General features: G+C 31.4%; 1 long non-coding RNA gene across 1 annotated transcript; it reads right to left on the minus strand.

Moving 5' to 3' along the window:
• Window positions 1–560: 560 nt before the first annotated feature.
• On the minus strand, window positions 561–8,405 carry LOC114077920. The gene is made up of 2 exons (XR_003579307.1): window positions 8,101–8,405; window positions 561–815 (listed from the first exon to the last, which is right to left on the minus strand). It is a non-coding gene; the product is annotated as an uncharacterized LOC114077920 (long non-coding RNA).
• Between the last annotated feature and the right edge of the window lie 17,853 nt (window positions 8,406–26,258).

Consider the following 26,258-nt stretch of genomic DNA (forward strand, 5'->3'; position numbering starts at 1 on the left):
TTCAAATATCTCAGTTATAGAATATGGGTATCCCCATCTTTTCAGATTTAATTATGATTTAGCTTCCGCATCAGTTTATTATCTTTATTACGCTCATGATTATGTCAGCAGGGTTAGCTTGGGATCACTTGTGGTTCTAAGTTCCATGTCCGCGTCTCGGGGGTAGCTCGGGGCGTGACATCACAGATTAGACTTACGTCATCCAACTAGTTCTATAGTTATCCAAGGTACTGATCTGAAAGAAATTGAATTAAGAATGTGATATGTAGTTATTAGAACCTATCCGGAAAGAAATAAAATAACTAATAATAAGTCAATAATTAATCTTATCATCTTCATAAGAGTCTACTTATTTTCTTTTCTACACCAATCTATTATAAAGTATCTGGTGTAGATAATTGAAATGCAATTATTCTATAAGATAAGTGACTCATGAGCTCTACAAAGAGGTTTATGTTACTAAGTCAAATTGCAGTGATTTTATATATATTTTTCATGATGCTCTATATTAGTTTAAAATATCTTGATCAGTTTATCAAGATATTCAGACTACCAAAACATCAAAATAAAATATATTCATTTCATGAGTAACCGTTTGTGGATATCTTAGAATACTCAAAGTCACCTCTTGCCCGAATGTTCATTTACATCACAAATCAAGATGAAATAATTCTAACTTATCACTACCACCTTTTCCTTTTTTTTTATAAGGAAAAGTCTCTTAGTTATTTTTCCTTCTGAACAGAACTCACATGTTGGTAGTGACTTCATTTTCAATGAACCGTTATGTCCATCCATTAACCAACCTCGAAGTTCTATTCAAAATAAATAACTTAGATGTTAGTGTACAATAAAATTTAATAGAAGTTTGATTCAATTTAATAGATACTTTCTCTTATGAGATAAATTAATAAAATTCAATTCATGTGAGATAATATTAATAAAAAAATCACGCAACTACATACCACTATAAATGAAATATTCATCAAACTCAATGATAGGAGAGTTACAAACAAATATATCAAATAATCATCTCTTATGTAGTTAGAAATTAAAAATAATTTCTTCTAACACAAGGTATATGTACAATGCATTTTTTGAATTAACATTTTCTCCCTATCAAAAGAAAAGCTTAAGTAGTACTAAGTGGGTGCGTAAACTCTGTTGAGAATGTGAGACATAATACATTAAATAGACATGATATTTTGAATAATCCCGAATAACAAAATTCAGGGTTCATTTATACATATATATCCATGCATCTCGAATAGTCAATCGATGGGATTGGAGAACTACTCATGCAATACACATGTACAATGACCGATTATTCACTCCATAAACTTATACAAACCTAACTCAGATGGAGAGTCTACTGTTACTTTAAGTTAAGTGAAAATCCTCTAGTTACATTGATCTAATCTTATATTACTCTGTTTTGGAGAGTTAATATAGATTATCAAAACATAGACGATCAATACAATAGTGACTTGTATCAATTTCATCCGATGGGGAGGAAGGTCTAAGATAAAACATAAAACTAATACTTCACTACTATTTAATCAAATATGACCAAAAACTCATATGACCATCCAACAAAAATAATTTCTTACTAGGTCGTTCTTATGAATCTACCGAAATTTCATATCAATCAAAGTTCTTTTTTTTTGAATTCCAAAAACTATGATCAATTTAGTTGAAAGCGTTGTCTGGACATAATAGAATTTAAGATTTCCCCCCTCAGTAATTCTTATCATATCATCATTTTATGAAATAGATACACGAACTAAGAATAAAGAACAAAATTCTAAAATTTCAAAAGAAAGCATGTTGATGTATGTAACACCCCGAATCCAAAACAAACCAAAAATCAGCTTTTCAGAAATCTATAGGTGCAATCGATGGTTACTATCGACGGACCGTAGTCTGACCCACGGCCCGTACTACACATCCGTTGTTTGTGATTGAAACTCTCTCATGATGCAGCCCAGAAAAATTGACTATGTGTCGATTCACAAACAGGGCTACGGTCCGTAAGTAAGACTACGGTCCGTAGTCTGTGTCCGTCGATCAAGACCTCATTTACCCACTCTCTGACAAGAACCACGATTGACTAGTAGGTGAAACTTAGCAGACAATTAGGGGGGAAATGCTATAGGGTCAACTTAAATTTATCATAACTCTTAGCACAAAATGAATTAGGTGTCGCATAACCTATGAAATGATTGATAACTGAATCACTTTCCATAGCCACCGAGTTTGGTAAAATCAGACCTCCAAGTAAAAAGTTATGCCCGTTTTAGTAAAGGCTTGTCGAACAGTCCTAACCTACGGACCCAAACGACGGACAGTCGATTGAACGACGGCCCATCAGTCCAGGTCGTCATTTGGTCAGACAACAATTAACTAAGCGATCTTGTGGTCTTTTCTCACTTTGTTTAAACCCTAAGATACGTCGTTTTGACCCTAAATCATCAGATTTTAGTTAGTTTAAGCCTAGAAATATAAATAAAACTTACCTAAGTAAAAATCATAAATCAAAACTTAGAAAATTAGAAGCAAGAAAGGAGAAAAAGGTCAAGAACCCTAGTTCAAGAACGCATCAAGGTTCCAGCAAAACAGTCCCGAAATCTAAATATTTCTCCGTGAATTTCATCACAAGGTATGTGGGATTTCACAAGTCGGTTCCTTTCACCCATTGGGTCCCTAGTTTTCTGTCAGTTCTTGATTCCCATATCATGATTAGACCTAAAGTTTCTAGAACTTCAACAGAACTTCATGAATTAATTAGTTATACGTTCCAAATCAGATTGCCATGTTATTACTTAGATTATTACATGAATTTCAAAACCCTAGATATGTATCTCTTTAGTTCTTGAATTACACATGCTAGGTCAGATATTTCAGTTACTTCAGATATACATGCCTCATTTATAAATGCATAGTTACCAGATTAATTGTTGCATTCTCAGTTTGCATGTTCAGTTTTGAGCTATCCAGTATTTACAAAAACTTAGTCATAATAAGTTAATTACATAATTCATTGTGAGTAGCATAATACCGAATTGGACTAGGGTTCAGTGTACCCAATTAGTCCCAGAACTACTAGCCAAGTAGGTTGTAAGTCCCCTCTGTGGGCATCAGTTTAGTGATCACGCCAGCATGCCTTAATACCTCTAGCAGGGTAAATTGGGTCCTCTCGATGGGGCGTATACATCGGACTCCACATTTAGCTCATGTCGTTTTATTATCGGTTATTAGTAGCTCCCACAGTTCAGTCAAACTCTAATACACTGACCATATTTACAGTTCAGTTATTATTCATTCTCAGCATGTTATAAATTTGGTCATTTCATCCAGTTAGCTCAGAATTCAGTATATCATGTTCATATTATTATACTTGCTTTTGTTCTTGTTCAGTTATGTTTTGTTTTAGCTTTACTCTATCCTACACGCTCAGTACCTTCAAGTATTGACGCATACGTTTGCTACATATTCTCGTGATGTAGGTTCAGGTTCTCAGCATCCAGATCACGCTTTGATCGATTCACGATCTCCAGTTCAGCAGGATCAGTGTTGAGTCCTCATTCTCCGAGGACAATAGTCATGAATTCATTTCAATTTTTTAGTGATTTAGTTTCAGTTTTGCTAGACTTTTTGTCCCAACATTTCTAGTCAGTTAGAGGCTTATTTCAGACATAGTTAGTTTCAGCTTAGTGTTGAGTTAATAGTTCCTTTGTATTAAACTCGTCAGTATTTCAAATATCTCAGTTTTAGCATATGGGTATTCCCCATCCTTTCATTTCAAATTATGATTTAGCTTCCACGTCAGTTTGTATTCTTTAGTATCCTCATCATCATGCCAACAAGGTTGGCTGGGATCACTTGTGGTCCTAGGTCCCATGTCAGGATAACATTTTGTGCCCACATGTTTGAATTTAAGGGTAAAGAGCTCGCTTGTTTTACGGGATCCGACGCATCCTACAGAGCAAAATAGTGTTCCATTCTTTTCGGGGGCATCCTTCCGCATAGACGGCGAGTGGCGTCTCGGTTGTAGCTCGGGGCGTGAAAATTTATACGATAAATATCAAAATTCAAGACACGCCTTATAGATATCAATGCATCTTGAACAATAAATTTTGATGAAAAAATGACTACTCATGCAACATACATATGTGGTGTCAAATATTCACTTCAACAAATTTAAAACAAAAGCTAACTCAGATGGAGAGTATATGTAAATTTTAAGTCAAGTGAATATCGTTATCCCTACATCCATTGATCCAATCAAATACTCAGTTTAGTAGAGTCAATAAAGATAATCAAAACTAGAGATTAAACTTTAATGACTTGTATTAATTTTATCCGTTATAGAGGAAGGTCTAAGCAACCACATGAACTTAATACTTCACTAAAATTTAGTCATCAAGACCATAGAGAACAAACTCTATTACCGCTATACCATAGTCGAGTAACTTTTCGGTAAAATTAATTTATCAAGATATAAAAATTATCTAACAACATCATCTGAACGATCTCAAATTACCAAATCACTGCATAACAATGAGTATTTTAAATTTGATCGTTTCTGATGAACCTACCAAATTAATGATCAATTGGAGTTCAAAAATAATATTTATCTCCAAATCTCTTGACCAAATTCAAATTCAAATGTTTTTAGGAAAAATGAATAAGATCAACATCCTTACCACGTATAACATAAATAAAACCAATATAAAGGATGTCATTCATACTAAATCACATTTTAATTCCAAAGAACAACTTTAAATTTATTTTAACGACCTCAAAAAAATATAACCACATAGAAATGAGTACTTACTAGGCCGTTATCAATGAACTTACCAAATTTCAGGTCAATTGGAATCTGTGAAGAATCTTTATTTCCAAAGCTATAACCAAATTTTAATCCAACAAATTACTTAAAACTATCTAAACGATTTTCGTTGAAACCACCAAATTTCAAGTTAATCAGATATCATAAAATTCATGACCATCTTAACTATGACAAAATTTGAAAAATAAATCTTTTCAGGCATAGTTAGGGATTAAAATAACTCGATTTATATTTTTGTTCTCTTTTAATAATTATCTCATGAGCATTAGACATATTGTGTCCCTTTTCTTTGACTAAGACATACAACATCTTCTTATATCAAATTGTTCTCTCAATTCATACACTTGAGAATTCAAAATATTACGTTTTCTCCCTTTTAGACCGGTGAAAACCTTTAATATCTCTTCTCATGAATTAGTTAAGTGTTACTAGTATCTAAAAAATGAATCTCGATTTAAGTAAATAAATATTCGTCATTACTATTCACTTAGGAGTTAGGACAATTTATATATGATACATTGAGAATGTTCTAATGACTCAAATAAATAGATCACTATCGTAAATTCTATTTAGTAATCATAATTCTCAATTTATATGTTAATTATTTCTACATGTATAAAAAAAGAATAATTTATAAGAATTTTACAATGATTTCAAATAAATAGATTCATTAACAACACTTTTATTAATCATTATTAATTCTTAACTATTATTATTTATATTATACAAAGAGAAATAAAACAATGCTCATATAACTAATCAAGAGAATAATGTCAAAAAAAAACAATAAATAAATAAATAAATAAAAAGAGATCTAGGTTTAGGTGGGTGTATATTGTGGATTAAAAACAACTTTTCTTGCCACTGTATGCCGCCACTCTAGTCCTCTCTTCATTTTTGAAAAGAAAATATTTTATTCAATATTAACATTGTTAATGCCAACATTGACAAATAGGATTTTAATTACCTATTAACCTACTTTAAAAAAAATATACTGCCATCTCTAGCTTCAAAACTCAACAAGGTAAAGAAAATTGTGGCCAAATATTGTTTGCTGTCACGCCATCATTTATTAAACACACCAAGTAATTTTCATTACTTGTTAATTTAAATTTAAAACAAGAATATGTCATAATCCAATTAAATTGATACGACCAAACATGCTCCTCATGTGATTGACGGCTTTCATCGACCAAACAATATATTATTGTATATAACAACATATGTATATGCGAACGCAATAAAGTTATCAAAATAGATGCAAGCAAGGCTCTAATATCAATTGTTATAAAACTATATGCACAGCGGAGACTCATTAGGATCTTTACTACTTATATGAATAATAGATAATCAATACCGTTTATACTAAAACACATATCATGCTAGAACACATAAACATACTAAAATTTAATTCGATAAATACATCTTGAAGCGTGAACAGATACCTTCAAGCGAATCTACGAGATAGACGTACTTTCAAGCAAATCTACAAGATAAACAATATATATGGTCTTCAACAGTGATCCCATGTCACATCCAAACTCTCTCAATACATGGGTGGGAAAGTATCGAATAGAAAACTTATTCCTCTATTTTCTAGGTTAGGAAAATCCGTATTTATAGAAATTTCTTCCTAATCCAAAATGACTAGAACACCTTGTTTTTCTAGAAGACTAGAAAACTCATATTATTCTTCCTTTTTCCATAGAAATAGGATTATGAGTTCTAGTTAAATATGGGCAACATAGAAACCACAAAATTAATTACAGAACTTCCTATTATGGAAATAATTCCAAATAATTAATTTGAATAATTCTTACCATAGTAAATTACAAATCATTCCACTAGAAATTCGTAATTGCACTCCTCTATTTCGTAATTCCCCATTAAACACTTATGTAATTTCTCATGTTAAGATTTCAAATACTAATCAATAAATTAATTACTGACGAATTCAACTTAATGATTAATTTCCTTTAGAGCACTACTTAACTTATTTCATGTGTCGGATTCATAAATCCACTTGCAAGATTTGACACGATGAAAACTTATAATTTTCTCAAAAGGCATATCAATCAATCTCTATAACGAGACATGGATTCCATCAACTAACTTATTATTTCACCAATATACATTATTATCATCCAACTTACCAGACATATTGACCCATCTTAGAATCTTACCTTTTAATAAATCAAAACGATAATTAATATATACATATCACAATAGTTATATCAGGATTAAGATTATAAGTACATTTACTAGTTTAGAGAATATGCTTTTGTCAGTTAGTCTAAAATAACTATTTCTACTCGGTCCTATTCAATACATACAAAATGTACTAGCACAAGAAGTTGGAACTATACCGTTCGCATATTTTGGATAAATTACACATAATCTTGTGCTACAATCGTACCCGATGGCATGTCCAATTTTCATCCTAGATTGTGACCAAAAAACTTTTACACTTATCAGAACCGATGATTTAATTATCTGAATATAAACTAAAACTCTACACACCAAATCATCTACTATATAAATAAATAGACACCATAAACGAATATATGATCTATTAAAGCTGAGCAAATATTTATTCTCTAATAAATATTATTTCTTAACATATGGTTAATAGTATATATCCCAACAATAAAAGTGTGGAGTGATGTTTTGGAGGGATGAGACATGAGATTAGCAAGGTGGAAGAGCCAATATAATATTGTTGGGAGGTATATTTACTCTAATAAAGTGATCTTAAATGCTCTTCCATCCTATATGTTGAGTGTATTCCATATTCCAAAAAGTATTGTGAAAAAGTTCAACCAACTTAGAAATTTTTTCTTATGGAGTGGAGTTAAGGAGAACTAAGTTTATATGGTAGCTAAGTGGGGCTCTCTAAAAGTGTCAAAATTCAATCCACACTCAAAGCTTGTCATAAACAACAGTGAAGGATATCGTCAGGCACCTTGACAAGTCTATGATATTATATATAAAGTCGCAAATTATACTATGGCCGCATGGACAAGGCCCTTAACATATTACGGCAGCATAGATATGCCCCTAACATATTACAACATTTATGTATTGTAGTAGTAACTATATTACCATAGTGAAGAAGGATATCCGATATCACACCACATATTTAGTATTATGTCAAGAACATGCTTGTCCCAACACATCGACTAGGTAGATGACAGACATTTTTAAAGTTGGTTTGTAAAGCAAACTCTAAGGCTTAAAGTCTCACTTACCTCAAATTCTCGACCCAAGCACCCCTTTCGACTAATTAAATTATGCTTCCATAACTATCAACGCTACCCTTGTGTTTATGGTTATTAAACTCCTCCACAATGTTGATAGGCCTGACATTGCCAAACTTGTGATAAACCTAATTAATCATAAATGGAAACTTAAAAGGCTCTTTCCTACCTAAGATGTAGTTGAGATAGGGAGATCTCTGATCGCCTTTCCTGTTTATCCTCGTTCTGAAAGGCTTCAATTAAATGACCAGGAAAGCTTATTTAAAGGGACTTGACACAACTATACAAAGATCAAAAATAAAATTTGTAAAATGCCATTGGAAAAGTAAGGTGAATTATTTGCCACTTGGCTTAATGTGGAGGTTTTATCCTTTCCTATTAAAAATATTTCTATTATATAGAAGAGCCATGATTAGGACGATCAATGGCAATATTGTAATTTTAAATTATAATTTTATAATTGTATAATTAGTGGTCAAAATAATTTTCTAGAAGAATACAATAATCTTTTTCAAGAGTCACAAAAGGTTTTGTTTCATGTGTGACTCCACATAATCATTTCATTTCATTTTTAAAAATTAATTTATATTTGTTTGATTATAATAATATAAAAAATATTTATACAATTTAAATAGTTCATATATGTTTATTGCTACTACAACATATTCAATATAACCTATCATCTTCCATTATGTAATTTCGTTTTATATTATATACAATGTTTTTTAAACATAAGTATTCATATAGTTTTAATAGAAAAGGTTAAAAATATTCTTAAACTATCCAAAATAGTTAATATTTATCCTTAAATTATATTTCGGCTCAAAACTCTCCTACCCGTCAAAGTATTGGGTCAAAAGTGCAATTCTTATTAATGAAAGTTGCTAGATGTCATGTGAATGTCATATTGCACGCCAATAGGGTTCCATTGCCACATAAACTAAAAGGAAAAGGGTAAAGATACGCTTAAACTATCTGAACTGTTTCATATTTACCCTTAAACTATATTTCGGATCAAAACTACCCTTTCCGTAAACTATTGGGTCAAAAGGGCCCTTCTTATTAACGAAAGTTGTTAAATGCCATGTGAATTCCACATTGTATGTCAATAGGGTTCCACTGCCACATAGACTAAATCCTTAAATCTTCATTACTCTTTTTCCCCCTCATTTCATTATTTTCCAAAAATGCTTTTACTCCTTCTCCCTCATTTCGCGGCTAAGAGTTTCAAAGTTTTCTTCATCGCTGGGTTTCAAAGTGGATCTTCGTGGTTGTAGGTTAGTAAATCTTTTTTTCTTATTTTTCTCCAAAATAAATATTTATTTAATCTCAAAAATAAATTTAGTTTTATCTTAAAAAATTGTCACTTAAATAAGAAAACAAAAATATTACAATTCTAAGAGATAAAAAATAGAGTTGATAATGTAAGAATAAAGAAAATGACAAAATAATGAGTGCATAGTTGTAGTTTAATAAAACACATAACCAATTAACGGGATAAATTTTAAAATAGTATAAATATATGGAAACAAAAATTAATTTGGCATAGAATTATATATCATATACATTGAAACTTCCACAATAGATAAACTACATATTGACCTTCATATAATACTCAGTTGCATTTTTAGTCTTGATTTATACTTCTTGCAATCTTAAATTATTATAAATCAGTCTCATTCGTCGAGAGTAAGCAACACATTAAATATTAAATTATGAATGTTTTACAACTTAAAAATAAATGTTTTCTTAATTGATATTAATACATAAATTTCAAAATTAAAATACTTTATTACCTTATCTAAATTAAAATTTTTTATTATTATCGATAGATTATTGATTAAACAAAAAACTATAAAAATAATTGTGAATTATTTTCATTTTAAATTTTGTTAAAAGGCAAAATTAGTTAAAAAAAAACTTAAATTTTATAAATATAAAATTAATCTAAAGCTTGTACTCACTCCCTTTCGGTTTATATAATTTTAATTTAACTTAACATGTAGATATTTTTAAAAGAAAAAAACACTTTTAGAACTTGTGGTCTAAAAATCATAGATGTTCATACGACTATAAATTATCTTACTAAGAATAAAATAAATATTTTAAAGTCAAAATGTTATTTAAATATATTATACATCATTCTTTTGAAATTGACTACAAAGAAAAATAAGTGGCATAAATTATTTTAAAGTAAAATTTTCATAGTGTAAAGAGTTAATTACATCATATCCCTACTTTTTACAATTTACAAAATTTTCTTAGAATTAAATAATTTCATATAAATCAGCAAACATCCGGATACATCAATCGTGATACATTGCTATTGAGGAAACTTGCAGATTAAAGAGAGGATAGGAATGTATCCGAGAGGAGATATTAATGTGTCTGACAGAAGATAGGAATGTATCTCAAAGGAGATTTTTGTAATTTTTTTTTAAAATAGTAGAAATTTTTAGAAACTATAATAAAATAAGTTATTAATTTGGATAATTTTTTTAACTTAAAATTGAAAAAAAAATTTAATTATATTGGGCCCGTGAACGGGCAGGGATGAATTCGAGAAGGGATAGATATGTATCTGAGCGGAAATAGATGTATCCAAGAGAAAATAAGGATGCATCCGAGAGAGGACTATAATATCTTAAGTTGTGAATTTATCTAATTTACTCAACAAAATATGTGAAATTATATCGATCCCGTAATACGTGCTTTAAAATATCTAGTATGTAGATATGTAGATTAGCTAGAGAGTAAATTGTCTAAATTACCCTTATTTATTACTCCTCTCTATTTAATACTTGTCTCTGTTGCACCATATTAATATCTCTTCATATTTATGACTAAGGGTTTAGTTTTAAAAAAAGATTTATGACTAAGGGCAAATGTGTCGAACAAATAAGTAATTATGTGTTGGTTTTCTAAAATGACAAGTATAAAGCACCATCTATTTTTTGTTGTTCATTTTGTATTCTTAATATACTTATAACAAAATTTTGAAGAATTTTGTAAAACACAACAAAGTTAAAGAATATTTTCACAACTAGAAAATTAAAACTGGTAGAGAAACTAGAATCACAAACAGATTAGAAAACTATATGAAATATTTTTCTTAATAAAGAATTGTTGTCGATATGTGTTTAAGAATCTTACTGATTCCAACAAACTTTGCATAAACATGAAGTTACTAAAGTTTAATGAACCAGTGAAGAATAGAAGAACGGAGAACAAAAATCAATTCACAAATCTAATATATGTAACACATACCAGAATTGTAACAACCATAAGAAGATCAAGCCCACTGAATGGGAAGTGTCCCCTTAAGGAAATTATTCCCCTCTAGTATCCGAGGTTTGACTTGGAATATTTCCTCCACAATAGAATGATCTCAATCACCAGTGTATTGATATTCAAAACACTAGTGTCAGCGAGACACTCAACGACAGTAAAGTACACCTGAAATACTAAATTTAGTAGTAGTAGAAGAAGTCCAGAAATTCGTTTTTTTATATGAGAAGAAATCCCTCAATTTATATAAAACAAAGAGTAGTGTCAAAAGGTTCTTATTGTGCCTTACCGGAAAGATCACAAGCATTTGAAAAAGTCACAATCTTTCAGAAAGGTCATCACCTTTCAAAAAAGTCACAACTTTTATAAAAGTTGCAACTTTTAATAAAAGTCATAACTTTTCATAAAAGTCGCAACCTTTCTTAAAAGTCGCAACTCTTCATTTCCCATTGACACATTTTAAAACCCAACAATCCCCCGCATGAATGGAAATGACTCCAAGATGAAGAAACGAACAAGTATGTGTACTTTACAAGCGAGAACTAATTGCATCTGGATAAGAAGGTTTCCCTTTGGACTTTCTATAGTGAACATATATCAGATATACTCGGTTAATCGGTAGATGCAATATCTTTGAACCGTCGAATTTTGGTGTATCCCTTTTAACTAATTGCATTGTGTTTGTTTCAGCCATGAACACCTCCTGGTTTCATGAGCGTATAGAGAATATGCTTTTGATAATAATTCTCTTTGAAGCGACTTACACTTCACACTTACATAGGTGATTTCTAACCTTGTCATCGCGTAGATACACTATTTGGTCAACTCGGCCAAACATAGCAAATTATTAAAACCATTAAGCTTTATTAACTCATTAACAAGCCTTAATGTTGTATCCTTATTCGTGAGCACTGTCTTCATCATGAGAATGGGTTGAGTTGGTTGACAATGTCGAACAGTCATTCACAACTTTGTTTTTTCTCCTTGAATCTAGCTCTTGGGATCTCCAGTCTGCTATATAGATTTACCTCCATGATGATTTGTCCTAAGCCACAAACCCATTCCCTTATATGATCTTTGAACTTTCTCTCTAGTTAGGCCTTTTGGTAAGTGGATCCGTTTCATGACCCGGAGGTATACCCTAGAATTTAGGGCATCCTCATGTCGCCACACAACGAATGGGACCTCGAGAACTCCCACACAAGCCACTCGTACCAATCATCGCATAATATACTATCAAAAATAAATAAGAAGTTAAAACTTTCTTCACACACGAATGATACTTTAATTAATACACAAGCAGAAGACTTCTGTAAAACAATCTATCTTTATAATGTCTCTTTAAACCATCTTATACTTTGAATAACCAACATTGGGAATAAGCCTTTACAAGACTTAAAATAAGGCTAAAGACGTGAGGAACATGTGGGTATTGTACTCAAATCGATGAGGACTCACCAATACTTCATCTTCAACCCTTAGAAATCTATTCATCCTCCATGGCATATCAAGACTTCCAATTGCTTACAATTAAGTCAAAAAGAGAAAATAAGTGGTTAGCACATTGAATGCACTAAGTATGGAAGTCATGCAAAAACCATGAAAAGGACATTTAGTATATAAACATGCTTTCATGACATTTTTATAAAACCTTCATAAAAGAGTTTAAGAGACGTTTAACAAGTTAATAATCAAATATAGAACATAATCAAGTAACATTCATCACATAACCATATTCACATGGACCCCTCTATTAAAGGTTATCCTAAGACCCACCTAAGTACGATATGAAGCGGTCGCCCATACAACATTTTCACACACACCTAGATAGTCCTTAAGACTACCTAAAGTAAAGTTATTCCAATAAATCAATATCACATAAATCATATCCAATAAGACAAGACTTTACATCATTTAGATTCCCTACCTAAGGCTACTCTATGACTCACCTAAGTAAAACATGAAGAGACCGCCCATACACCCTCTTCAAGCCTACCTAAGCAATCCTCAAAGCTATACCCTTTCTATAAAACATACTTCACTAATAAGCCATATTTTCATTAAAACCATTTTGAGAGAAAACCATACATTTAGAGGATTTCATATAATGCTCTTGGAAAAGACCTAGGGAACCTACATCCTAGAATCTTCAAAATCTACTCGTGTCATGTCTAGATAGAGTCTTATTTAACTACCTAAACGTTGTAAAATTTCTCAAATGCTAGAATGTATCCCACACGGTGAGAATAGGCAATAACCGACATAGACCATACTATTTAGGCATGGAATCCGGAGTCTACCCTACTCTGATGGAGGCTGTTTTACTTGCCAAGGATAGAACTAGTACACATCCCGTGTAGGCACATTATTAAGGAATATCAAGGGTTTCTTTGTACTCTAGTCTCAACTTAAGTAGAGTCACTACCCACGCATACTCACTCGGTGCTAGACTTTGTTCTTAAAAATTAAGTTCTATCACAAGGGCATATGAAGAGGTACCATATTTTATTTACAATAAAATAATAATACACCTCACCAAGGATGGTCGACTAGGCTGCCACACAATGGTAAATAAGGAGCTCAATGACCTTCTTAGAGATGGTTTCATGTTGTTCCAGCCAACCTATCCCTAAGTCCATCATTCACACGAGAAGGAGACCATTACGACTTTCAACTTCAAGGATATCATCACCTTCTTTACTCATTTCAAGCTCATACATACAAGACAAAGATGCTTTAGCCTACCAACTCAAGGAATCACATATTTGATAGCTTTCATGCATCAAGAATAGGGACTTAGGTCTACCAAATCAACGCACACCATTCATCATATCACTCAAACAATGTCATTCAAATACCAAGTAACGATACTAAGTCTACCACACAAGATACCATGTCAACACATATAGAGACTCACTATAGTCTATCTTAATCACATATAGTCATTTAAAGGACAACATACTTGAACCTCACTCATACATACACAACATTACCACCTAAGACACTTCCTAGTCTTCTATAATCACATACCATCATTTAGAGAAGAATCATGACATTAGCATTCATACAAGACCAATCAGCATTATAAGAGTACTTTACTTAATATCGTCACATTATACAAGACTCAAACCTACATCACACCATACTTCAATTCACATGTTCATACAAGCCATAACACCTTATACAAGATCACATTATTTCACATAATCATATTCATATTACACCTTCATATAAGGCCTAACATGATACTACAACATTATACATAATTAATGCTGACAATGCCATGCTCATCACATAATCAACACATAAACACTGCCACCATAAGTGGACCATACTAATCAATACAATTCAATATTAATTCTACATAATAAAGAGAGATTAGGTCATCTTAAAACCATTCCATCATTATCATCAACAATCCTTAGCCCTTTAAATCGAATCACTTCACAAAGGCTCTTACCAATAGCCATCAATACAATTCCAAGCCAACAATTCAACAATATACTATATTTATATAATCAAATTAAGGCATCCTATAAACCATTCAATCATGATCTATACATAAATCAATAGCCCAAAGTAATCTACACATGAATTCACTACTATCAGGCCCTAATCAATTCACCCACATTATAGTGAAATTTAGAGATTTGAGAAGGTCATGGGTTCATGGAGATTTTCATTGGAACACATAACTTATATATCAATAACATCATGTTTGAAAATGTGTCAAGCAAGAAACCTTGACTTAGAGTAGAAATTGGACATTTTCATCTTTTTGAAATCAGTTTGAAATGACTCTAAGATGATACCAATCCTTAGATGAAGAACTCTCATACATTATTAGAAGAATACAAAGAGAAATGAAGAATAAAATCCATTGAAAATCCATCATCAAGCTCCATCTTCACCTTGAACTCTATTGGAGGGAGGTTTTTAGAGAGAATTTGGGAGGGAAAGGGTTTTGACTTAGGTTTATTTGGGTATTTTAAGAGTATTTAAGTGATTAATCTCTCATTTAGACCATAGAACCTAAGTAAACTGTCACCCTAATTTATAAGACTTGGGGTGAATTTCCCAAAACACCCCAAGCTTGGCAGAAAATTGCAGGCAGTGCAGGTGCCAATCGACGCCCACCCATTGACGGACTGTCAACTGGTCTACGCACTGTCGATTGGGGTACATCATTTGGGTATGCAACTCCCCAATGGGAAGCATTCAAGTATCCATCAATGGACCAAGTCAACGAGCCGTCGTTTGATCGACTGGTCGTCGTTTTGGTTGTTGATTGACACAGTCTAGGAATATTCTGCCTTTGAGATTGGGTCCTCCTCTGGGACCCCTTGTGGATCCTAGATGGAGTCATACCCAGACGTTGAACCCCTAAACATTCACGTCTAGGTCTTAGTAACTCCTCCCATCAATTCCAACATCAAACAATTCTCGAAACATGCAAAGGCACAAACAAACACACAAGCACGTCTAAAGACTAACTTTCTAACGTCTTGAACGTTCTTGGAAGTTTGCCTTCAAACTCTTCCAAGCTTTATACACTGCCTCTAAATACTATTATTCATCATTTAAAGACCTTATAAACTCAGGACACACAGATAAGTACATGCAAGAACAATAGGATTAGTCGTCGAATGTCTAGGTCGTTCATTGACGTTTGACTTCAAACTTAACCAAAATGACTTCAAAACTCACATACACATTAAGCTATTTAACATCCCTTATAACACTATTGAAGCTCTAGATAAGCCTAGTTCATTTTAGGGTCATTATAATCCGACACATTATCCTTTGACTTTACATAGTCAATTCTGATAATTTCACTAGAGAGGTTTCTAACGGTATCATGTCAATGTCCTATATGACGAGACTTATTGTTATACATCATGCTTCATGCCCTACCTATTGTATATTGACTATTAAAGTGTATGCATATTAATGCCAATGGTTCGGGCTAAAAAAGAATATCTATCAAGAAATTCCAGAGTCTTTCAACTTATTCACCGACCTTATCTTGAGTACCTAGATCAAAGATCATTGTAGAGCTAGAAATACATGTCTCTTTTGAAATATTTCCAAGAGACTATTCCTCTACCAAGAGTAAATATATGTTCACTCATGGATTTTTCTTCATTTGTCCGGTGGTCAAATTTGCATCACTATATCCTTTCAATACTGTTGACTATTGTTATAATGCAAGGCATAGTTTTAAGTATTTTTTAAATACCCCAAAACTCTATTGGGATCACTTGTGAACCGACTCAGTTTATTACTAACAAATTCTATATCTGATCGTGCACACTTCATAATATACATCATACTTCCCAATACTCTAGCACAATCCAATTGTGAGTCACTTTCGCTTTTACTCTTTTGAAATGCAAAGCTCACATTTATTGGATACTTGACAATATTGATATCCAATTATTTGAACTAGTCAAGTACCTTTTCAATGCAATGAGACCGTAAACATGTTAAACATTATAGAGTTCTAAGGATTCTTATACCTAATATTGCATCAGCAACTCCAAGATTTTTCATTTCAAACTTGCTTTCTAGCATATGATTAGTAGCATTTACGTCATTAGTGTCTCTATTGATGATCAACATATCACCAATATACACACAAACAATGACCTTGTGATTATAATGTGAACACATTTATCACTTCCATCATTCTTAAATCTATTTGCCAATATGGTTTTGTTAAATTTCTTATGTCAATGTTTGGGTGCTTGTTTTTGTCCATAATGTGACTTAACAAGTTCGCACACTTTCTTTTATTTACTAGGAACCTCAACACCCTCGGGCTTTTCCATGTAAATTTCTTCCTCCAATTCTCTGTTTAAGATAGTTGTTTTCACATTCATTTAATGAATTTGGAGGTCATATACCACAACTAACACAATTAACATCCAAATGAATGTCATTCTAGTTACTGGCGAGTATATGTCGAAAAGATCAAAACCTTGTTTTTGGTTAAAACATTTGACAAAAAGTCTTGCTTTATATTTGTAAATATTTCCATTGACTTCCCTTTTCCTTTTGAGGATTCAGTTTGAACCCAAAGGTTTATTTTCTAGAGGAAGATCAATCAACTTCAAATAAGATTGCTCAAGATTGAACCAATCTCACTATTGGCACCATCTGTCCAAAAGGATGAGTCTACAGAAGATACAAGAGATGTTACAAAATCATATTCAAAGGAGTAGATATCCTTTGACATTTACTACGCCCCTGAATCTCTTTGTTAAGAACATTCTCCTTTTGTTCTTCCCAAGATCATTTAAACCTTTCACTAGACTATTCAAGTCTAAATTTACAGTCCACAATCTTAAGTCCTATTAACATTTTAGGAATAGGAAGTTGGACTTTGGATAGACACGCCCACACTTTGAAATATTTCAAGTTGGATTTTCTTCCTTTCCATTTCTCATATGGAATAGATGGTGTCCGGAACAAACAAAATTGCTTTCTTTGTAAAAAGACAAAATTGTGTGTTGTTCCCTTTTGCCGTAAGAATCGTTCCTCCACACAAGTTTTGTGGTAAACCCGAACTTATAAATAATGCATCCATCATTTCTTTCAACGTTCTGTTGTTCATTAGATTGAGTTGAATAGGGCAACAGTTTGATGGATAATTCCACTTTTCAAACACATTTCTGCAAAATGAGATTTATACTCTCCATCCCTATTACTTCTTATCTTTTTCCCAACTGATTTTCAACTTTAATATTATATCGTCTAGACGTTTCTATTGCTTCATCCTTACCGTTCAGCAAATAGACATAGTCGTTTCTAATGCAATTTTCAATAAAAGTAACGAGATATTTTTTCCCACCACGAGATGGTATTGCCTTCATATCACAAATGTCAGTGTGAATCAATTCTAAGGGACTATAATTCCTTTCAATAGATTTATAAGAATGCTCAGCATACTTAGATTTCACAGAAACTTGACTTTTTATTTATTGCACTCAAAGTTAGACAAAACTTCTAAGTTGATTAGTTTTCCTTACAAGCATTTTTTAAAAAAATTGACAAGCCTCAATTGCTCATGTCATAAAACTTTGACTCAAGCAAGTAAGAACAAATAAAAATATATTTTGTGTAAAAAGCTCTTCGCAAGGTAGCTTCTTTTCTCAAATATTTTGTTCAAACTTCTTAAAGTTGTGTGTGATACAAACATTGTTTAGAGTCAACACCTTGTCAAATGTCCTTTTTATAAGGACCTTTCCATAACTTTCAATTTAATTGTTATAGAACTACCCATGAACAAAGTTTCATCGGGTCCAATAAAGGTGATATAGTCCAAATGCTTCTTTAAAAAACATGACAAATGACTATTCACCAATATTCATGTATATACAAATAATTATATATAATAGACATATCTTTAAATGCGAAGTCACAACATTTTAAGTGACACATTTTCATAAAAGAACTCAACCATATTGAACAAGTATACATATAATTTGGTAGTTTCATACTAGTAACATCATATACTAGTGATATAGAAACCCAACAACCAAAATACCAAATATACTCCAAGAATGTTGTGGTCTAAAATAATACAAAAGTAACATTGAATTTCGTATCTTTTGCTCCAAAATGAACTTAGATCCAAAATTAAATTAGACACCAAGTCTAATTTTATTTTTATCATAAGCAAAGAATCCCCACATTATAAATGTGATCTCAAAAAAAAATTTCAAGTATTTGAAAATAGATTTTCCACGTATTTTTCCAGACTATCAAAATGTCATTGGCAGTATGAAAACTCTTTCGAAAATATTATTTTACGAAAGAATTATAGAGTTTCAATTCTCTTTGACAATCTTTAAATTGTGTCAAAGTTCATTTCATTGAGGCACAAACACACAAACTCTAAGTCGGTGGTCTTTTTCCTCTATCACAAATAGGCATACCACTTAGTATTTAGAATACTAACAATAAAGACAAACTTTTGTACATTTTTTTCTATTTAACAATGAAGTTTATAGAACACAAAAAGTACAACAGTGACTTATTATGTGAAGTTTTCATATTCTTAAGAGCAATTGCAAAGTCCAAATTATTCAAAGTGAAAAACTACAAAAGTTTTTGGTCAATAACAATCAGACACAATCAATTTGATAGGGGGTACAAAACTACAAAAAAAAAAAAAATTATTCCAAACAGAATAAAACCTATTCTTAGATTATCACCTATAAATGTTTTTCCTTTTCATTGTCTTCCAACTATAACATTTTTACATACTATTTTATCAAACAAAAATATGCATGTCTTACTCTACAAACTAGTGAATTTTAAAGGCAACACTATTTGACAAGGAAAATTCATTTGAGAACCATACGGTTTGCAGAAGACATGCATGATAAATATCAAAATTGTTAACCTTTAGAAACTGTTTTCCTTCTTAGATGAATAATAAGAAGGTTACCTGGTGTAATCTTTAACAAGAATACCACCAATTCTTCTAGTACATTCTCACTTTGACCTTTTTAAACAAAGCACCAAATTCTGGAGAAGTAATGCAGTTATCTTCTACATCCATGATTTATTTCTCTTAATCAACAGAATACAAGAAATACTACCAGCATAATAATTTCCTTAAGATTATTGTTCATCTTGTATTCCTAACATACAAATTTCCTTAAGATTGTTGTTCATCTTGTATTCCTAACATACTTTGAACAAAACTTTGAAGAACTTTGTCAGACACAACAAAAGTATAAGAACATTTTCACAACTAGAAAATTAAAACTAGTAGAGAAACTAGAATCACAGACATATTAGAAAAACTATAGGAAATATTTTTCTTAACGAAGAATTGTTGTCAATCGTGTATAAAGAATCTTACTGATTCCAACAAACTTTGCAAAGCATGAAGTTACCAAAATTTAATGAACCAGTGAAGAATAGAAGAACGGAAGAACATAAATTAATTCACAAATCTATATCTGTAACACATACCATAATCTAGAAAAACAGAAAGAAGATCAATCCCACTGAATGCAAAGTGTCCCCTTAAGGAAATTATTCCTCTCTAGTATCCGAGGTTTGATTTGGAATATGTCGTCCCATGATAGAATGATCTCAATCACCACTGTATTGATACACAAAACGGTGGTGTCAGTGAGCCATTAACCGACAGTAAAGTACAATTAGAATACTAGATTTAGTAGTAGAAGAAGTCTACAAAAAATTTTAAAAAGGAAATCCCTCAATTTATAGAAAACAAAGGGTAGTGTGAAAATGTTCTTATTGTGCCTTACTGGAAAGGTCACAAGCCTTTGGAAAAGTCACAATCTTTCAGACAGGTCGTCACCTTTTATAAAAGTCACAACTTTTTATTAAAGTCAAAACCTTTAATAAAAGTCATAACTTTTCATAAAAGTTGCAACCTTTCATAAAAGTCGTAATACTTCATAAAAGTCGCAACTCTTCATTTACCCACAACTTTTAAAACCCAAATTTTTTAAAATAAGAATGACAAGTATTTACGAAGTGTGTATTAATATAGTATGATTTTATATTTGAATTGGTACTAACTTTCTTTCTTTTATATTTAGGATGTTCAGGATGATACCCTCGTTGATATTACGGTTACTACTTCCCCGCGCATCCACGCTGGTGATATCGATCCTTCCCAGGTCATTACTTGACCACTTCAATATACTATTCTTGTGTTTTTTTACATGGCTTCTATACTAAAAATGTATGTTCCAATTTAATTTTCCGAAGGATTGTGATATTTTCAAAGGGTGTGACTTTTCCAAAGGGTTGTGCCTTTTTTCAATAAGTTGACTTCTGCAAAAGGTTACGATTTTTCCGATGAGCAGTGACTTTTTCGAAAGTTTGTAACATAACCTATTCATACTACTATTAGTTAGTATAAATAGAGGGTTTCTTCTCACTTTTAAACTGCGATTTTTGAAAGTTTTCTACTCTTTCTTCTTTTTAGAAAATCTAAGGGTTATTTGCAACAATTGATTAAATTCAAAATTCAATGAAATTTGAGGTATTGCATACGAAACAGTTAGTGAAAAAATTGTAACAAATCATTCATAAATTCACACTTGTATTTTTTCTTACAATTTCCATGAGTTAATAGTGACAAAAAGTTGTGGGAAACACAATAATAATAAAAAGATATGAAAATATCACATGATTTGGGTAAGATATTGCTTCTTTGGTTTTTATTTCTTCTATTTTTACTATCAAATAAATCAGTTTATTTTTAATTTTGCTTAAACAACGGGAATCAGCGTTGTCCATTGAATCATTAGGTTTGATGTTAAATCCTATTTCAAAAATAGATTTTCACTTTTACTTATAATATGATAATATAGACATGATATTAATTATTTTTAGTAGATATGTAAGTAAAAATGAAAGAAGAAAGTAAAGTGTTGGTGACAAGATATTTTAATCAAATGGAACACTATAGTGAATATTGCATGGAAATATGTTGTCATCTTCCTTCTTCATTGGGTATGTATCGTTCCATATATTTTCTTTCCTATTATTTTGTGTTCATTTGAATTTGAGAAAATTTTATGTCACAAGATACACTCTTAGTTAGCTATATAAAAATAAATAAGAAAATAGTGATTGACCATAAAATAATCTTAAATCAAATTAAAGATTCTATAAACAATACTTTAAATTCTATTCATCTGTTAATTTTTATTATTGAAAAGGTTTAATATATTATATTACGATATAAATTCTATAAGATTCTAGTTAGTTTCATTAGACAACAACTATATGATATGCATGCGGCTGGAAAAGGAGAAGACTACAATTCTACAAAGATAAGGTAGAAAATTAAAGAAATAAAATATTTTTCACCAAAGGCGATGTTGTTCATATATTTAAAATTAAATTGTGTTACTAAAATATAAGTATGTATATCTAAAACAAAGAATTAATCAAGCTAAATATTTGACATACGCTCAAGCCTCAATTTAAACATCATTCGTTATAACAATAAATTACTTTTTTTTAGTAGAATTATCTCTATGTTATAGTCTTAATCAAATATTAATTGGTAAAAGATAAATGAGAAAAAGGACAAATATACCCTCAAACTATCATAAATAGTATGTTAATACCCTCCGTTATACTTTAAGGTTGTATGTACTCTTACCGTCAATATTTTAGATTGCCTATACCCCTAAGACTAACAAATTGACACATGGCATCATCTAAATAATTTACCTAGTTTTTTTTTTTATCCAAAAGATTGAAAACCCACCCCCTTTTCATAACTTATCCACCCATGGCCCAAATTAAGCATGACATTTAAACTTAAAAATAAAAGGTCATAGTTGTCCATCTCCACTGAATATCAAATAAAAGGGAAAACGTTGGGATTTTTTTACAAAAAGTGACATTAAGGTTTTAAAATAAATGGGTGGTGACATAAGTCTTAAGTACTGGGTGTAGGTGATAATTATGTGATTAATGATTAAGAATTATGGAGTTGCCCTCAAGTTTATAAGTTGACAGTTTGGTCCACTGAATTAAATGAAGGGTAAAAGGGTAATTTCACAATACCTAATTTAACCAACTTTTGGTGGGAATTAAATGAGGGGTAAAATGGTAAATTTACTATACCAAAACTAATTTAACCAATTTTGGTGGGAAATATCGAGCCAAAAGAGGAAATAAAAGCTTTTTTCCCCGCCTCCAGCCGTCGTATTCGTCCTCTTCTTCTTCTTCTTCTGCTCTCGTCTTTGCTTGCTTGCTTTCCTTTCTTCCTGCTCTCTTCATCTTCCTCTTCTTCTTCTTATTTTCGTACATTGCGAGTCTTCGCTGGTAGTGCTTGTGCTTTCTTCTTCTTGAATCAGTTTTTTACCTAATCTGTAACTGGTGGACCAAATTTCGTTTTGTTCAATTGGAATTACTACATAAGCGTTATACACCATTGTTTCTGGTAAGTAAAATTGATAGTTGTTTAAAATCAATTCATTATCATCTGACCTGGGCACCTGCAATTTTTTCAATAATTTGCATTCACGTTTCCAACATATTGTTATATATGTTGCAACAGTTGACTATTATAACATATTATAGTCATATGTAGCAACATGTGATTTATTTTTCACAACAGAACAGTCATATATAGCAACTCGCAACAGAATAGTCATATGTTGCTACATATGATATAACTAAAAATGTAGCAACATGTGATTTATTTTTCACAACAGAACAGTCATATGTAGCAACATATGACTCAAATATCGCCACAGAATACTCATATGTTGCTAAATATGCTTATTCTTCATAATTAGTAATTGTTTTTAAATTATTTTCTTCAGGTATAATGTCATTATTTGTAAGGATTGATTGTCGTGGTGAATGTGTCGAGAAGAAAAATCGATTCATATGGCGTTAGAAGGATAGTAAAAACGAGGAGCCAGTTCAGTAGGGATGTATGTCGAAAGAGGCCACGTGGTGCAGAGTATGTGCTTGCCGTAATTTCAATCTCTGAATGTGGTATTTTCCATCATATAAGGCTTGATGTAGATTGCCAACATGAAAAAAACATGTCAGTAATAGTGAGAAGATGTCGACACCATTTTGTGGTGCATTTTAAATCGAATGTGGGTGCAAGAACCTCATATTTGGGTGGAAGACCCACTTGTTGCACTGTGCATCAACACCAACAAAATGCCCGCAAGATTGGTTGACCCAGAGGAAGTGATGATGAAGACGATATTCGTTGCGAATAGTGTATTTGTGATTTCGAACTATATTATCTAGTTAAATTTCTTCCGCATACTACTGTGTGAGAATAATTTAATCTGTGTTGAAGACGATATTGATTTTATTATTTTTTGTATTTATTTTGAAATTATATATGTGGTAACATATTATATTACATATGGTGAAAATGATGCCTTCATTTGTTTTGTACTTATTTTCGAATTATGATATAACAAATTATGGTCGTACTCAATATTCTCTATTGTTATACCTTATTATCATTGATTATTTATATTCTAAATCACTAAAATTTGGTTCAAATTTCTTTTTTTTCCTTTCCTAAATCGATCAAATAATCTATTAGTGTCTCCTTGATTTTTCATCTGTAGCAACATATGTTGTTTCTGTTGTTAAAGTCGCAACATATAATGAAACTGTTGCAACATATAATTATAACAAATTGGTCTTTTGGGGCTTAATTCAATTTATTGTCACGTAATTCGATATGTAACACCAATATATAGTCCTACAACATGTCTAAGTAACAAATTATGGTCGTTGACAACACTCTCCATTGAATTATAACAATTATATTTATAAACACAATCATCTCACTAGTTCATCATACATTGTCCTAGTAAATCAATATGATAGTTATATAACATCCTTCTAAATCGTTGTTCCAAATGTTATACTTTATTATTATTAATTATTTATGTTCTAAATCACTAAAATTTGGTTCAAATTTCCATTTTTCCTTTCCTAAATCGATCAAAACGTCTATTAGTGTCTCCTTGATTTTCCATCTATAGCAACATATGTTGTTTCTGTTGTTAAAGTCGCAACATATAATGAAAATGTTGCGACATATAATTATAACAAATCAATCTTTTTTAAAAGTGGCTCAATGATAGGAAAAGCCCATTCTGTTTAACAAAAAGTAAAATAGGACCAACCCATTCTTAGAATACGTTTTCATTTTCATTTAAAGAATAGGGTTTTCAAATTTTTCATCTTTGCCGCTTCAGTTTTTGCGCCTTTTTTCACTCTCCCTCTCTCTCTCTCTCTCTCTCTCTCCTGGGATGTCTTATCTCCTATAGGAACTATTGCTTCACATTAAATGTAATGATCTTATTTGATTTTCTAGTCAGTCACACTGTTCTATATTTGATTGGCCTTTGGTTAAACCAAATTTCGGTACTCCCATGGTATGTCATATGCTATACTAAGTCGAATTTGTGATGATGAAAAAGATACTATGTTGAATGTTAAAATATATTGCAAACATGGAGATCTACTTTCAATGCAAACTTCATGGTCAAAAGACAATTCAGGTCACAGATTTTGGTCTTGTCCACAATATCGTGCATGTATGTTTATTTCTAAAATATTTGGAGATTTCAGATCTCTTTATTTTTTTAATTAAAATTTATTTCTTTGTGGTTTGTATTTTAGGAGAATTCGTGGAACTTCTTTAGATGGAGGGATCGTGAAGATGTTGATATACGATTTAAGTTCGTTATTCTTCAATTGGAGAACAAAATTAAGGAGTTGGACACTGTTGATGAAAGTCATATCAAAAGAAGTACCGAATGGGGGATGAAGGAGAAGAAAAAGACCAAATGTTGTAGCATCTGGAAGCTATGTTGGTGTTCTTTGTTTTTTTATTGTATTTTTAAGAATTACCAAGAAGAATTCTGTAGAGGACACAAACTTATTATGTAGTTGTGTACAACCAATACAATTATCATAGTTGTGGAATTAAATAGACGTAGTTTTGAAATCCTAATCAAACAACAAATTATTATGTAGTCGTGACGGACAAATGTTGCGATATATGCATCAGCTGTAGCAACATATGACTCAAATATTGTTGCATATAATCACCTATAGCAACATATGGCTCACATTTTGCTACATATAATCATCAGTGGCAACATATGCAACAAATGTTGCTACAGGCGAATAATCTGTAGCAACATATGCCACATGTTGTGACAGATGAATGTTGCGATATACGCATCAGCTATAGCAACATATGACTCAAATGTTGCTACATATAATCATCTGTATAAACATATGACTCAAATGTTGGTATATATAATCATCTGTAGAAACAAATACAACAAATG

The sequence above is a fragment of the Solanum pennellii genome, chromosome 7, assembly GCF_001406875.1.
Source record: "Solanum pennellii chromosome 7, SPENNV200".
Classification (NCBI taxonomy): Eukaryota; Viridiplantae; Streptophyta; class Magnoliopsida; order Solanales; family Solanaceae; genus Solanum; species Solanum pennellii.